Genomic DNA, 15,752 nt, shown 5'->3' with positions numbered 1-15,752 from the left:
TTTGTTTCTGACTTTATTTCTCAGGCCTTATTTATTATTTTGGCTCTGGAAGCTATGTTACATTTCAGGGTGGGTCAAGAATACAGAATCATGTCTGAATTACTCAAAACCACAGGAAGGTTTAGCTGGAAACCTAGATAAGAATCATCAAAGTAGATCCAAGATGGGGAAATGATGGGACATGAACAGCAGAGATTCACAGGCCCCCCAGGGATGAATCATGAAGCCTCCAGATTGCCAGGCCAACCTCATCACATCTATGATGCTCACAGCTACTGGTGCCACTACCAGGCTGGGCCTCTCAGTAGGAAGCAGGATCCAGAGTCATCCCTGTACATAAGTACGCTAACATTAAAAGCACTGCGCGTGGACAGATGGGTAGAAGTCTCAGGAAATGCAGACTGGGATGCAGATAGCAGCCTGGACCTGGGATTCCTGACATCACCTGTAGGTTGCACACTTCCCATCTCTAGAACACATTGGATTGAATGGGTTCAGCCATCCCTTCTGATTCCACTCGTCTCTGGTCCTGGTAACTTAACCTGAGATTACAGAGGGGGCAAGACCTTTCAGTCTCTGGTGGAGAGAAGGGAGGTGCTTGACTGAGTAGTATTGCAAGTCTATAAGCTGCAGGGGTACTTTGGGCATTATTTCAGCCTGACTGTGGTCTATGATGTCATTGCTTACTCTGCCTTCGGCCTTTCCATGTGTACATATTCATGTTCACACATGCACATACACACGCACACACACGCACACGCACACACACACACACACACACACACACACACACACACACACACACACTCACAACCGGTTATCCTTATCTCTGGTGCTCACTCACATTCCCAGCTAAGCTGCCGGCTGTCTCTATGGAGCAGCCCGCCACCTGTCCCAAGCCTAGTCCTTTACCCGTTTGCTCTTGATGGTGTCTTGGGTATGTGATGAGGACGAGGCCAACTTCAGGACATTCTCAGTTCCTACTGCCTTCTGGAAATCAACTTCCTGAAGTCGCCTGAAACTGACAGTCAAATTGAAGGAAATACTATAAATGTGGGCAGTACAGTAAGCTTGTAATTTCCTACCAGGAAATGCTGCATTGGACTGAGATGTCAACAGGGTTTTAGAAGCTTCTCATTCCCTGGAATTTTTGAGAAGTGCCACAAATTCATACCTACCTAGCAGACATTGTAAAAAGTTTTCAAAATAGAGCTTGGTGATAGAATGCCAAGGTTCCCTATGCGTTCACAGCCATCGTGTGCTGTTGGTGCTGGACTAGAAAGTGCATGTAAGGCGGGGTTTGCTCTCTTTACTAGAAGAGGTAGTTGCCTTGTGAGTTCATTAAGTGGTTATTTTTATTTGCATCCAGAAAAATCAAAATAATTTCTCTTTCTAAGCTTAGTTTATATTATTTTTAACCTAGGGCAGGCATGTGCATATAAGTGTAAGCACCCTCAGACTCCAGGGGTGTTGGATCTCCCTGAAGCTGCAGTTACGGGCAGTTGTAAGCCGCCAGGTGTGGGTTCTGGGAATCTAACTTGGCTCCTTTGTGAACACAGTATACAACTAGCCCCCCATACCAAGTTCTTGACTCCACAGTTGCAAAATATTTCCTCAAGTGAGGCTTGTACTCCAGAAATCATGTTTTTGGGTGACAGGATTTGGCCAGAGGAGATTCCTGTTTAGTCTAATTTAAACTGGGCCATGAGCTGGAAATGCAACAGGATGGAATTTGGAGCGTATTTCCACCAAACCCTACAGCCACGGGTTTTTTTGTTTAATTGTGGTTTAGTTTAGACTGCTATAAAAGTACCATGACGGTATGGCTCCAGCAACGGGAACCTATTTCTTCTCACCGTTCCCAAAGTTGGAAGTCTAAGATCGGGTGCCGCCAGCAGGGGCGGGTTCTCCCTCTTCTGGGCTGCAGAAAGACAACGTTTCATCTTCTTGTGTCATCATACAGTGCAGAGCACCCTGGGAGCTCATGTGAGGGTGACAGTCCCGTTCCTGAGAGCTCATCTTGGGGAGAGCCACAGGTTAGAGCCACTGTGACCAAATCCCCGACAGAAGCAGGGAGGGGACATTAGCTGGCTCTCGATGTCAGTCCATCACGGCGGGGGACACATGGAGGAGCAGCTCCAGAGGACACAAGGGCAAGGCTGTTCTCAGTGTGGCAGACAGACGGAAGAAAAGGCAGGCCAGAACTAAGAGTAGCTTTAACCTCCAAAGCGGGGTAACCTACTTCCTCAGCTAGGCCCCACCTTCTAAAAGATTCATAGCCTTCAAAACAGTGCCCAGAACCAAGCATTCAAAGTATAAATCAGTGGGAGTGTTTCCGATCTAAACCTTGATTTCAGCACATGAACTTGGGAGACGCAAACCTTCAGTCCATAACAAGCTGATGGCAAATAGATGCTTTTAATGAAATAAGATACAGATTTGATTTCAAAATCTTTCCTTTCTCCTCTCACTCGTCCCAGACCAATCACAGATACACATTTTCCAAATCATTTTTAGTATCACTTCAACTAAGGAGATAGTTCGGTCAGTAAACTGTTTTTCTTGCTAGCACCAGAACTGGAGTTTAAAGCTGAAAATCCACATAAAACACACACACACACACGCACACACGCACACGCACACGCACACGCACGCACACACAAACACTCATCTGTCTGTAACCACAGAGCTGAGAAGGCAGCGTCCCTGAGGCTCACTGGTCAGACAACCCCACCTCGTAGGTTAACACCAAGCCAGCAGGAGACCATCTCTCGAGGGAAAGGAAGGCAGCTCCTGGGGAACGACATTCAAGACTGTCCTCTGGCCCCCACATGCGTGTGCAACCAATTTTTCTTCACCTCACGTGGTTCAGGAGGCCCGTGCACTCCCTGAAGTAGAGGGGATAAAATTTTGGGTCAAGCATAGGACTTTTCTGTACTGTTGAGTAAATAATGACACAGTTCAGACTTAGCAGATCGGGTACTGTTCACACTTGCTCCAATTTCTGACAAAGGGCAGATACTTTTAAAAGTTGAACTTGAACATTTAGTGATTCAACTGATTGCACTTTTAAAATTTGGCTTCTCAGTATAATTAATATACAATTAAATGGACTCCTTTTATTGTGTCAGTATGAATTCTAACAAATCCATAGGATTATGAAATCACTGTAAAGCGTAGACCATACCTATCTGGATCCTTATGAAGAGGACTCTGCGATAAAGCTACAAAATAAACCACATTGTGATAAAGCTACAAAACCCACTCACCACAGAAGCCCAACAATCTGAGCTTGGTCCCAAGAAAACACATAAGAAATGTGACGCGGCAGCCTGATTCTGTGACCTCTACAGAGATGGAGAACTCAGAGGTCAGCCAGCCTGGAGTGAGCAGCCTGCCAGAAACAAGAGAATCCTCGAAAACAAGGTGGGAAGAGAAAAGTTACTCCTGCAAGTTCATCTTTGACCTCCACATGGTCTCTGTGCACACATGGGACTGGACTCACACATCCAAACATCATACAATAATAAAATAAAAATGGAATCCTTCCACTCCTGCTTCAAATCTTTGGATGACTCCTAACACTCCACATTTTACTGGAGTAGAGGGATAGAATTCAGGGGCTCATGAATTTGAACAGCTCATGAATTTGAACTGATAGCTTTATTTCCACTAACTTCTAGCTGAGTTGAAATTTCCATCAATTTTGAGTTAAAGGCAGCAAATCATAACCCATACCATCTATATCTCATGTCACAGTCCTAGTCACCTCGGAATATTGTATATACTAAGCACAGTTTAGGAATTGCATTCCTCACACCCTCTGCTAGATCCCAGTTAAGGCCACTCATGAAGAAGCCTTGCATTATGTCACAAAGACGATCTCAGTCTGGTTCTATGTATCACCAAGTTCACTAGATACATATTTCATTGTAACTGGTTTCCTTTTTAATCTCATGAATTTTAACTAAAGATATTATGCTTTGACATGTTCATAGGTTTTGTCAGACTGCCAAAAAGGTCCATAATATAAAAATATATTTAACATTAAAACTTTGAATAAGGACAATGATTCTCAACAGATCTTTCCAAAGTCTGTGAGGCTCCGACTACCTCACCTCCCTCTGCTGTTTCAATTCTCCAATCTTGTTCTGCCAACCCTCTCCCCTGGATAATGTTCACACATGCTTCAGGCTCCGAATAGCCTCCCTGCCAAATATGCTCGTGTGTCAGCATGTGGGAGGAAGGCTCAGCTCACGCCTTTTCTACAGCTTCCTAAGTCCCCGAGGAAATGCACATCTCATGTGTCCTCTGCATGCATGGGACAAGGACAGCTCCGTTAGCAGGACTATCCCTAGAGTCCAGCACAATCTAATCTTAATAGACAGTTAATACCAGTGCTTGAACACAAGAAGAACAATGGCTCATCCCTTCTCTTTGCTTCTTGGTTGGCCTGCAAGACCAAGTTAGAATTCTCTCTAGGATACCTACAGCTCTAGACTCACAGAACATCTCCTATACACATCCTGTCTAACCACAGGACACCTGTTTTTGATACGGCATAGAACAGACTTCCTCTCAGTGTTGGCTGCCAGCTCAGCTTCTAAGCCCTGGTAAACGATCTAGAATCATGTGTTATTAATTCCCAGCTTTGCTTTGATTTAGATATCTCCCATGTGTACCTAGCAGCCCCCCATGTCTGTCCATTCGCAGGTGAACCCCGTGTCCCTGAAATATCCCCTAACCCTGCCTTCATTAAACCCAGGTCCATTGCCACTTGTGCAAGGCCCACACAACATTCTGTCAGGACTGACAGTCATTGCCTTAAACAGCTATTCTACAGATGCAAAGAAATAGAGAAACCATCCAGACAGGGTAAACCGGCAGGGAGTGTGGGGGCGGCACAAAGGACTGGCCTTCACATTTACATTCTGTAGGGAAGTTTTTCAGAGTATATATGCACAGCCCAGTAGGCCTAAGGGTCTTTGTAAGGTCTGAATAGCTGAATTAGCCTGTGATCCCTACCCCCAGTGTTAATGATAGAAATGCATTAGAAATAATCCTGAGAACTGCTCTGTATCAAGTATTGCCTTTCTCATGCAGGATTTCCCACCTGAGTCACAACAATTTCTGTGTCAATTTGCTCAGTTCTCCCAGAGTGAGCATACAGTGTCACTCTACGTATTTATAGGGGAGAAGGTGATCATTACATTGTATCCAGAGTCCCCCAAAGACCAAGAGAACAAATCTGACGCAAAAGCAAAGTCTTTTTATTGCAAGTTAACTCGGGACTTGGAGAGACCCTGAGTAGCAATGAGGCGGTATTTTTAAAGCAAAGGGAGCCTGGGGTCTACAGACTTCATAGGAACAGACTCAGGATTGGTTTATGTGAGTGGCAATCATGTTAGTAACTTTTAATTGGCTAGGGTTAGTTGGGGGTTACAGTTACCATTTTTGGGCGGGTCTGGACAAGTCCCAGGCTCTGTCCTTGAGCTGCTGTGGAGGCTGGCTGGCCTATCACGTACTGACTGTCCGGGTTGACTCAGTGGCCCAGGCTCTGTCCTTGACTCATGCACGTAGCTCTAAGTTGGTGAGGGGCCCCAGACAGTAAACAACTGGCTGAACCTTGAGCAGTCAGAGTACGTGCAGAAAGGGAGCTACTGCAAGGACTATCTATGTCTTTTGTTCATGGCCCTCCCAGAAACTGCTTACTCAAGTCTCAGGAAACTGAAATTGAGGCCTGATCTCTGAGAGAGGACTGAGCAGCCTGTAATGGCATCTGCTTGGTCCTTTCAATTACACACAGACACATTGAGGCTGTAGGTTTCTTTCATGACATGTGAGTTGAGCAAAGCTGTAAAAGTCTCTCCTGAAATGGCTATGCTCTGGTGAGGACAAATGAAAACAGACAATAATACAGAGGGGCAGATTTAGTGTTATGAGGGTTATAAAACGTTATTGGAAGAAGTGACCAGTGAAGGCCTGTCTAAGGAGGTGACCCAATATGGCAGGATGGCAGCCCATGAACTTGTCCCGTTAGCCAGCATCCCAAGGACCAGTAGATTAAAAACTTGGGGTATTTCACGAACCCAGGAAGCCAAGGGTGAAGGGAGAGGAGCCCGAAGTACCGACAGAGAGAGATAAAATGAAGAAACAGGCAGATGGACCAAATTATGTAGGGCCCTCTGTGGAGAAAGCAAAAGGCTTTGGATTCTATTGCCAATGCTGTAGAAAGCCAAGAGACGTAAACACGGGAGTGGTGGTATAAAATTCCTTCCTTATATCTAAGTTTGTGTTCAAACGAACATCTAACAAGGACTCTTTTGAAATGAACACCCCCACCCCGTGTTCGTCCGTGTGGAATGGCTTCTGCGGGGGCAGGGTATTTAGACTCTGTAATTGAGTGGCTGCGTGCCTTGCCTCAAAAATCCTTAGTAGATTTTGCACTTGCCCCACATTTTCATTTTGCCTTGGGCTCTGCATATTGTCCTGCTGGTCCAGAGTTGCAACAGTGGGAAATAAACGTGGTTTTTTCCTTGTGGGATTTATGTATCAGCTGTATGTTGGGGTGTAGAAGTGGGGTATGTGGGTGCTCTCTGCAGAGACCTGGCTGTGCGTGCCACCTAGGCAGGTCCTTCACACTGTACCTAGACTGCTGCCAATGTCACCGAAAGCTACAGGACTCAATCCCTCTGCCTCCCAGGTTCAGATAAGTCATAAAAACAGCAGGCAGGGCTCAGGGCCTTTTCCTTTGTCAGCCAAAGTCAGAATCATTTTCCAGTGACTAAGCGATTCTCCTCCCTTCTGGTTCTTCCACACGTCTGTGATCACCCTGGGTGGCAGGGGTCACGAAAACTCCAGGAAAGGATGCGCCTGCCCCCGCTTCGCGCCTCTAGCCAAGGAGAGGCTCACACCCCATCTCTGGCTCAGGACCTGGGGGAGCCCGTGTGCAGGCAGGGGAGGGAGAGTCACGGGAAGGAAGGACGAGGAGAACGAGGACCCTCCGCTCCCGTCAAGTCCGCAGCGGCCCGCGCAACCTCAGCTCTCCTCCCGCGCGGGAGAGCCTTCTGCGGTCCTGCAGATGCACGGTGCGCGGCGCGGAAGGGGCGTGGCGCGGCAGAGGGGGCGTGACGGGGGCGGGGCGCGGCGGAGGGGGCGGGGCGGGCAGGCGGTGGGAAACCCCCGGGCCCGCGCCTGCGCACTGCCCGCCGGCAGGTGCTTTCGCTTTTCGGTTTCCTCGCAGGGCAGCGGCTTCTCGGTGCCGGCTGGTTTCCCCGAAAGCACGTGGTGCGGCTCTTCCCAGCAGCCGCCTTCACCCCCCAGGCGGCGGCTCGCACACCGCACGGCGCAGCGCCCCTAGCGGCGAGCACCGTCCAGGCCGCCCGCGGGGTCCTAAAGCCCGGCCAGGCTGCGGCTCCTGGGCATTCGTGGGCCGGGCGGTGGTGGCGCACGCCTTTAATCCCAGCACTCGGGAGGCAGAGCCAGGCGGATCTCTGTGAGTTCGAGGCCAGCCTGGGCTACCAAGTGAGTTCCAGGAAAGGCGCAAAGCTACACAGAGAAACCCTGTCTCGAAAAACCAAAAAAAAAAAAAAAAAAAGGTGAACGCGACCCACCACCTTAACGTTAGCATTTGAGACTAGCTTCCCTGGGTTTTGTTCATTTATACTTGCAGGATTCTTACAATACAGACTACTTTTTTTTTTAATTTTTTTTTTTGTTAGCTGTTAATTGGATGTTTTCCAATGTCACTAAATAGTCTTGGTCAGCATAACTTTGATATTCTGTCACATGAATTGTGCTTTGATTTGTCAGCTGGACGACTTTCCACGGATACAAATGGAGCTTTGGTAACAGTGCCCTCCAGCACAAACCTTTCAGGCATAGCTGGTTATTTCCTAATGGTAGATTTCCTGTTAAGTCCAAGAATATTTGTAAAAGTCTTCACAAATTATATTTATTGTTTTGATGTGAATATGCGTGTTCCTGCATGAGTTTATGTGCATCACATGCATGCAGGTGCCCTCAGAGGCCAGAGGATATGCCATCCCTTGGGACTGAAACTGGGGTTACAGATGGTTTTGAGTTGCCCAATGTGGGTGTCGGGCACTCAACCCCAGCTCGCTCTAAAAGCAGAATATACTCCTAACCGCTAAGCCATCTCTCCATCCTTAGCATTTTAATGTTTAGTAAAATTTTGCATGATGTACTACTTGTCGTTAATTGAAAGAATTTGGTTTGGCAGTTCATGCATGGTGGCCAGTCTCCAGAAAGTGTTTTGGGAAAAAACGTATCATGTGCAAACAGCAAGTTTGCAATGTGGCATGTACCTTGTATTTCAACAAGCTGCAAGGTACAGGGGCTCCTTACAGAGTTGCTATTAGCTGAGAAGGAAACACACACTAAGATAAGGGACTATACAAAATCTAGACCCAATTAATTAACTTTAAAAACAATCTGTTTCCATTGTGTTCAACCACATTCCAGATACACAAAAAGGGCGTCTATCCAGTGAAGTGACATTCTTGGGAGTGCATGGGAGCAAGACTTGCAGGTGGCAAGGAGAAGTGAGAAAGCATTGGCAGGCAGGAATTCCAATGGATAGCCATTTGGATTATGGCAATACCACTGGCAAGGAGGTATAGCTAAGTTAGAATATGTCGGTTGAGAGGCAAGGGAAATTTTACTATAAATTTATTTGTTGGGTATTTAGCTGCCGTTTTGAAACAGATCAAGGCTGTGAAGAAATATTCCAAACCTAAGTTTTTTGATGAGATTGTCTTCAGCACACCCAGGATAAGGCATTCCTTGAAGAGATGCTCCAGGGGGGTGCCATGGGAAAGGGAAATAGGCCTGTTCCACTTGAGAGTTTTTGTTTAGAATTCAGTTCTTAGACACTCTGCTCCCCACAATCTGTATCAGTGATATGGTATATAACATATGCACATCAAATGCAACTTGTCCCCCAACGTAACATGGCAAAACAACCATTTACCACTGCTGGCTAAAGACTAGCCTATGTTCTGCTCACCTGGGTCAGGCCATCTGATCTTGCCGGAGTTTTCTCACAAATCTAAGGGCTCACCCTGAAGAACAGCACTGGGGCCACTGTGGGGTCACTCCATCCCTCAGGCTAGCCTGACTTGTTCGGACATAGCAGGGCTCTGACACTATGTAATGCTAGCCTCCAGCTGACACAGTGTTGTATCTGTTGCCTAATATTGTTCAAGGGAAGTCACAGGTCAGCCCCGATTCGAAGGCTGAAGAAAATGTTCCCTCATCTGTTAAGGAAGTAAGCACACTGTCGTTGTATTTCAGAGAGGTGCAGGAAACAGAGAAAAGGTCAGCATGGTGGCCGCTGAAAGTCCCGCACTGGAAGAAGGACTGTGTAAATGATAGTATCTATCCATTCGCCTTGCCTGTTGTGTTTCTATCTGCATGTTTCTATTTCTAGTTACTGTAAATATTTATTTAATGACTTAAATAATGCTATAAATGTTTTGTGCAAGAAGATAGGTTTACCAATTCATGTAAGTGGGTGACTGGAGAATATAAGAAGGGGTGAATAAGGAATGATCTTGGTTGTTGTTTTTTCCCAGGGAAAAATAAATGTTCTCGAAATGAGAGATTCAGAATGCTTTCTCGGGGTCTTTCCCCACAACATCACGAATCACGAGTTATTCCAGTGCCTTCCTTATTTGTTGTACAGTTTGGGTCCCAGGTTTCTTACCACCACAGACTTCCTTCCAGCTCAGGCATGCTAAAGCATAATTTCTTGTTATCTGATGCTTCTGGTTGATTTCCAGTGATTAAAGGGAGTCTTGTCATACCCTGGCCTTTGCTTTCAAACCCCATGCAAGTCTTTGTATTTATTGTTTTAAATTTTCCCTATTGGTAAAATGGCCAGCAGCGCTCTAACCTGCTGAGATTAGTTAGGATGATTATTTTGTCATCTGTAAAGTAGCTGTCTCAGAGGGTGGGGAATCTTAGATACACAGGATAGCCGACATTGAACAGTTCTCCAGTGGCAGGCTCTACAGGGTTGCACTGGCCTTTTCCCCGGATCAGGCTGTAGGAGTAGCTGCACCTGGGGACACCATGTCCTGGAAAGAGAATGAGGAAAGAATAGCAAACTGACGCCAAAGAGCGTGGTAAGTACAGCAAGACACCACCATTCCTTTTGCTGGCAGAAGTCACAAGCCTGAGTCAAGGCCCAGAGAGGAATGAATGCTCTACTCTCAGTGAACCCATGACACGTTAGGAAGAGAAAAAAAGATTTGAAAATTATAATTTACCAGATACGGCATCAATTGTTGTTGGGTTTTTTTTTTTTTTAAGTTTTATGTCTTTTGCGTATTTCATATTGTTGTTACAAAGATTCAGCTTCCTGAGTTGAATCAAGTATTTGGAAGTTTCTTTCTTGTAGGTTTCTGTTTTGTTTTTGGAATGTTTTCTTTGTTTCCTTGTGTGTTTCATTTCTAAACATTTGCGAATCTAATATAATTGCAACATATCTCTCTTTCTCCCTCCAAGCCCTCCCTTACACCCCTCCCCGCTCTCCTGTAAGTCATGACCTCTTCTCACCAAGTGTTATTGGCATGTATATAACCTAAGTACAATCTGTTCAATCTGCATAATTTTACTTGTATGTGAGTTTTCAGGGCTGACTTTTTGGGCAAACCTCTTCCCTGAGGAGGACCACTCCTTCTCCCAGCTTTCATTAGCTGGCCGTAGTTCTTTGAGTAGGGTTGAGGCCTCAGACTTTCCCCTGTCCAGTTTAGCAGCTGATATCTTACATGGTAGTACCTACAATATAAGAGAGTGACTTCCCTCCAGAAACTGTAGTTCTTAGACATAATAGGACGTGGACACTTCAAAAAACACAAGAAAGAATTAAAATGAAAACTCTGAGGGCAAAATATAGACAAATTTAATTGGGTAATTAGTTAAGGTGAGACCAGACAGGAAGAAAGGCAGGGCCGTTTGTGGAGTCAGCTCTGCGCTGACTTCGGGAGGGTGAATGTGCGACAAGAAAATAGACTGGACAGACGGGGAAAGAATACTGGCTGTAATGTGCACACACCTATGCGCATCCCTGGGAAACTACTCAGATCCTTCTGCTGCCCGAAGTTGCTGTGCTACTCAAGGCTTGATTCAACTTCCATCTATTTGAAGGAACCACCTGATTCTACAGGTGTACATTCCGAGAAGGTCTAGTCGGGCCTCGGTCATACCCACGTAGAGAAGTGATGTTTGATTCGAGGTTTTTTTTTTTGTTTTTTTTTTTTTTTTGGTTTTTCGAGACAGGGTTTCTCTGTGTAGCTTTGCGCCTTTCCTGGAACTCACTTGGTAGTCCAGGCTGGCCTCGAACTCACAGAGATCCGCCTGGCTCTGCCTCCCGAGTGCTGGGATTAAAGGCGTGCGCCACCACCGCCCGCCTGATCCGAGGTTTTTTTTTTTTTTTTTTTTTTGGTTTTTCGAGACAGGGTTTCTCTGTGTAGCTTTGCGCCTTTCCTGGATCTCGCGCTGTAGACCAGGCTGGCCTCGAACTCACAGAGATCCACCTGCCTCTGCCTCCCGAGTGATCCGAGGTTTTTAAGATGCGTTACCCATCAAAGAATTTGGAGAGCACACATATTGGCTCGGGGACTTTCCAAAGAGAGCATGACCGGCGAGAGGACTCTTGAGTTTGGGGAAAGAGTTTATTCAAAGAATAAAAAATGCCTGTTTAGAGAAAGTGATAGGGGAACAAGGTGGCTTCATAGAAGATACTGAGAAATTCGAATTGTATAAGAGCAAGCAAGAAAAGCTGTCATGAATTTTCCAGGTTGGAATGACACGATCAGCTCTGCAATTCGATGCACATCACTAAAACGACTACCTGAAGAACGAATTCCGTGGGCGTGAAGAGCGGAAGCGAGGCAGTCACGGGAAAGCTGCTGGAGTGACCCAGACAGGAGGAGAGGGGTGGTGGAGCAGACAGAGGGGAGGAAAGGAAAGTTAGGAAGGAGGAAGAACGAGACCCAGCGAGGTTTAAGGCCCCAGCGGTGGAGACCAGGAAGAAGGCACATGGCTTCTGTGACTTGCCACACATCACTTCCAGGCTAAGAAGGGTATGAGGAGAAAGCTGGTGGCTTTTGTTTTCAGTACAATTGGTTTACAGAGTCAACAGGTATCCAAGGACAGGGGAACTGTGGAGCTTAGAGGAAAGCCAAAGGTTGGTATATATATGTACATTTAGGAGTGATCCAGGACACGGAAGCGACAGGGGAGGCCGTCCAAGGTACAGGGGGAGAAGGGTAGAGCAGGTCCTGACATTAGCCTTCAGTGGTTTGGAAATGGAGATGGGGGCCCTGGAAGTCCAGAGAGGCAGGAAGGGGCAGAGAGGTCCTGTCATCATGATGACCAAGGCGGAAGAAGTTTCCATAACGGAGGTGTCAGCTGTATTCAAGCTTTGTTTCTTTCTTAAACTTCTTGAGTGGATTTACTCATTTTATTTCATGTGTTTCGCTTGCATGCATGTATGTATGTATGCGCACCGCTGGAGTGCTTGGTGCCTGGAGATGTCAGAAGAGGACACCAGCTCTCCTGGAACCTCCATGTGGGCCCCGGGGACCCCACCTCCGTTCTCCTCTGCCTTCAGTCGTCCCAAGCTCGTCCCCAGTTCTGCGTTCTCAGCGATGCGGCTGGTTAACGCCGGGTCTCCGAGGCCGAGCCTGGGCAAGCACAGAGCCTCTCCCTCTCGCGGTTCTCCAAACTTGTAAACAGGACCTCGGGTCTGCGGTTTGCACCGCGCTCGCACACGGGGCGGGGAGACGGGGGACAGGAAGGCGGAGCGGCGGCCAGGCTGCACGGTGGGGGGGAGCGGCTGGCCCGCGGAACAGCCGGCTGAACCCCGCCGCTGATTGGCCGGTGCGGAAGGAGGCGGGGCGCCCGCGGCCTTTTCTCCAGCCCGGTGCTTTCGTTTTTTCCAGCCCTGAGTCTGTCCAGGCGCCCGGGCGACCGCGGGGACCGCGCCCCACAGACCCCCTTGGGACGCAGCTGAGCGGCGCGGGGAGATCTGCCCAGGCCTGGGCACCTGCCTGCAGTGAGTGGGCGCCGGGTGCGGGCGGGAGCGGGGCGCCCGGACCCGGGCCATTCGCGGTGCTGGGGTCATAGAAACGGCCTTGTGCAATAGAAACCTCTCCCCGGAAGACGCGGCCGCTTCCCACTTAACCCTCGCTCGCCCCACCTCCTGGCTGCTTTCCACCGCCGCCGTTAACAGTTTCTTCTTTTTCACAGTTGAACCCGCACTGTCCCGTCCCCAGAGCTGCCGCCACCCGGTGCGTGCAGCAGGCACCCAAGTGTTGAGTTCCCCAGCCTGCACCCGGAGACAGCCCCGTAAGTGTTCTTGACGGTCCAGTACGCGTTCGTGGGAAGGAATGCATTTGGAACCTCCGTCTGTAGCAGCCCTTAACCGGGTTTCTGGAACCTAGAAGTGGTATTTAGTTACTGCAGAAGCACTAATGGTATCATGATTATTTAATAAAAAAAACAAACAAAAAACTCCCGGGCACTAGCAAAGAGGTGGGTGAAAGTTGTTTTTATCTGGAAGAAATGACTTGAGCCCCGACTGCTCAGTGAGGGTAGGATCATCATGGGGTTTGCCTTTTTGCTTTCCAGCGCCTACTGAAACATACAAGGTTTCAGTTGAACACACTGCTCCGTGCTCAGTAACACTTAGGATTGACGCCATATACCGGGCACTGTTCAGGGTCCAGAGGATGCTAATAGCACAGTGAATCGTCTCCGAGGCTCTGATGCTTGCAACGCTGTGGTAGGCTTCACAGGGGAGATTGGAGCTGATGCTGTAATAGCAGAGCAAAGTGCCACAAGGTTCTTACCCAAGGAAGCTAGATGTGGGCGTGACGGACAGCTTTAGGAAGAAGGGCCATTTATATAGAACTTTGATTGTTGGCAGCAGCGTGGTCCAGTCCGTGACCCAGGCTAGATGGGGAGGGTAGGATGTTTGTTGGAGGCACCCCCAAACTCGGTTTGAGCCAGGTGATTGAGGGTCTTGCCAGTCCCAGGTTTAATGAGAATATGAACTTGATTCTGGGTTTGTAAGATGACTCTGTTGATGCACGGGTTTGTATCCAGTCTATATGTGCTTTAACACAGGCACAGTCCTAACAAGTACCTGCACAGAGGAGTAACTAAGTATCTGACAGTACATCACATTTGCTTTGGGCACATCCCTAATGGGGCGGGGCGGGTACTGCTTTGGACATCAACATAGGTAAATAAACCAGGTGTAAAAAAATCAGATTGCTACACAGACATACCACAATGGTGGGCTGGATGAAAGGACCAGGCAGACGCCATAACAGGCTGCTCAGTCTTCTCTCAGAGATCAGGCCTCAATTTCAGTTTCCTGAGACTTGAGTAAGCAGTTTCTGGGAGGGCCATGAACAAAAGACATTGTCCTTGCAGTAGCTCCCTTTCTGCACGTACTCTGACTGCTCAAGGTTCAGCCAGTTGTTTACTGTCTGGGACCCCTCACCAACTTAGAGTTACGTGCATGAGTCAAGGACAGAGCCTGGGCCACTGAGTCAGCCCGGACAGTCAGTACTTGCTAGGCCAGCCAGCCTCCATGGCAGCTGAAGGACAAAGCCTGGGACTTGTCTAGGTCTGCCCCCAAATGGATAACTTTAACCCCCAACTGATCCTAGCCAATTAAATGTTACTAACATGATTGCTACTCACATAAACCAGTACTGAGTCTGTTCCTATGAAGTCTGTAGACCCCAAGCTCCCTTTGCTTTAAAAAACCCTGCCCCATTGCTACTCAGGGTCTCTCCTGCTCTGCTGCTGCATCAGACAGATGGAGAGTCCTGAGTTAACTCGTAATAGTAAAAAGACTCCTTGCTTTTGCATCGGATTCGGTCTCTTAGTGGTCTTTGGGGGACTCTGGGTACAACACTGGAGCCCTTTTTAATGGTATTTGAAATGGTAGCTAACTTTGTCATCCAGACATTTCTTTGCTGTCCATTGGAGGGACATTTGGAGCAGACATGACTTCATCCCTGCACATGAGTGTTTGAAAACAGGTGTATATCTACACACCTCCATACCTCACCTGAAAATACAGACCTTTCCCCGGAGGTCTGGCAGGACTAGACTGACTTTGCCACTCTGAATGTGGTGATGCCCGTGTTCACTGGTGTGTGTCTTGTTATGTGACGGTCATGCAAAACTTGTTCTTAAGACTTCCTTAAATTAGGGATTGCCATAATTTTTAACCTTTAGGATTACAATGTAAAAACTGACTTCATAGTTATCCGAAGAGGTAAGTGCGACTTTATTCCTTCAAATGGCATTTAGCAGTGCTGTTTGAATAGTTCCCCTCTCCTGACACAGTGACTCACTGTGTCACCTCGTAGCCTAGGCTTGCGCTCTTGGTGCCGCTCAGGCTGACCTTGAACGCACGGCCTTCTTCGCTCAGCTTTCCCAAGTGTTGTGATTTCAGGTGTGGTCACCCCGTCGAGGCTGTTGTTTCTATCTGTGGAGATGGCTCCACGGCACATGGTTCCTGCTGTGCATGTACGAGGATCCAAGTTTGGATCACCAATTAAAAAAAAAAAAAAAGACAGGTGTAAAGACACGCAAGTGTGACTTCAGTGCTGGGCGCACACGGCTTGCTGGGGAGCTAGTCTAACCAAAATGGGTACGGTTCCTGTCTCAAAAAGCAAAGTGGAGAAAGGATTGAGGCTGGA

The 15,752-nt window shown here is 47.7% G+C and overlaps 1 protein-coding gene across 1 annotated transcript in view; it reads left to right on the top strand.

Moving 5' to 3' along the window:
- Positions 1 to 12,954: 12,954 nt before the first annotated feature.
- Positions 12,955 to 15,752, top strand: part of Stat1 (signal transducer and activator of transcription 1) — a 43,528-nt gene continuing 40,730 nt past the window's right edge. Inside the window, exons 1-2 of the mRNA XM_052749425.1 lie at positions 12,955 to 13,084; positions 13,279 to 13,377. The gene's annotated coding sequence lies outside the window, so the exon portion shown is untranslated. The remainder of the gene's footprint in view (positions 13,085 to 13,278; positions 13,378 to 15,752) is intronic.

This window comes from Peromyscus californicus, unplaced genomic scaffold, assembly GCF_007827085.1.
Source record: "Peromyscus californicus insignis strain IS unplaced genomic scaffold, ASM782708v3 Scaffold_21__1_contigs__length_65335640, whole genome shotgun sequence".
Classification (NCBI taxonomy): Eukaryota; Metazoa; Chordata; class Mammalia; order Rodentia; family Cricetidae; genus Peromyscus; species Peromyscus californicus.
The sequence above is the reverse complement of the archived record's forward strand: the minus strand, read 5'-3'. Positions and strand labels throughout refer to the sequence as shown.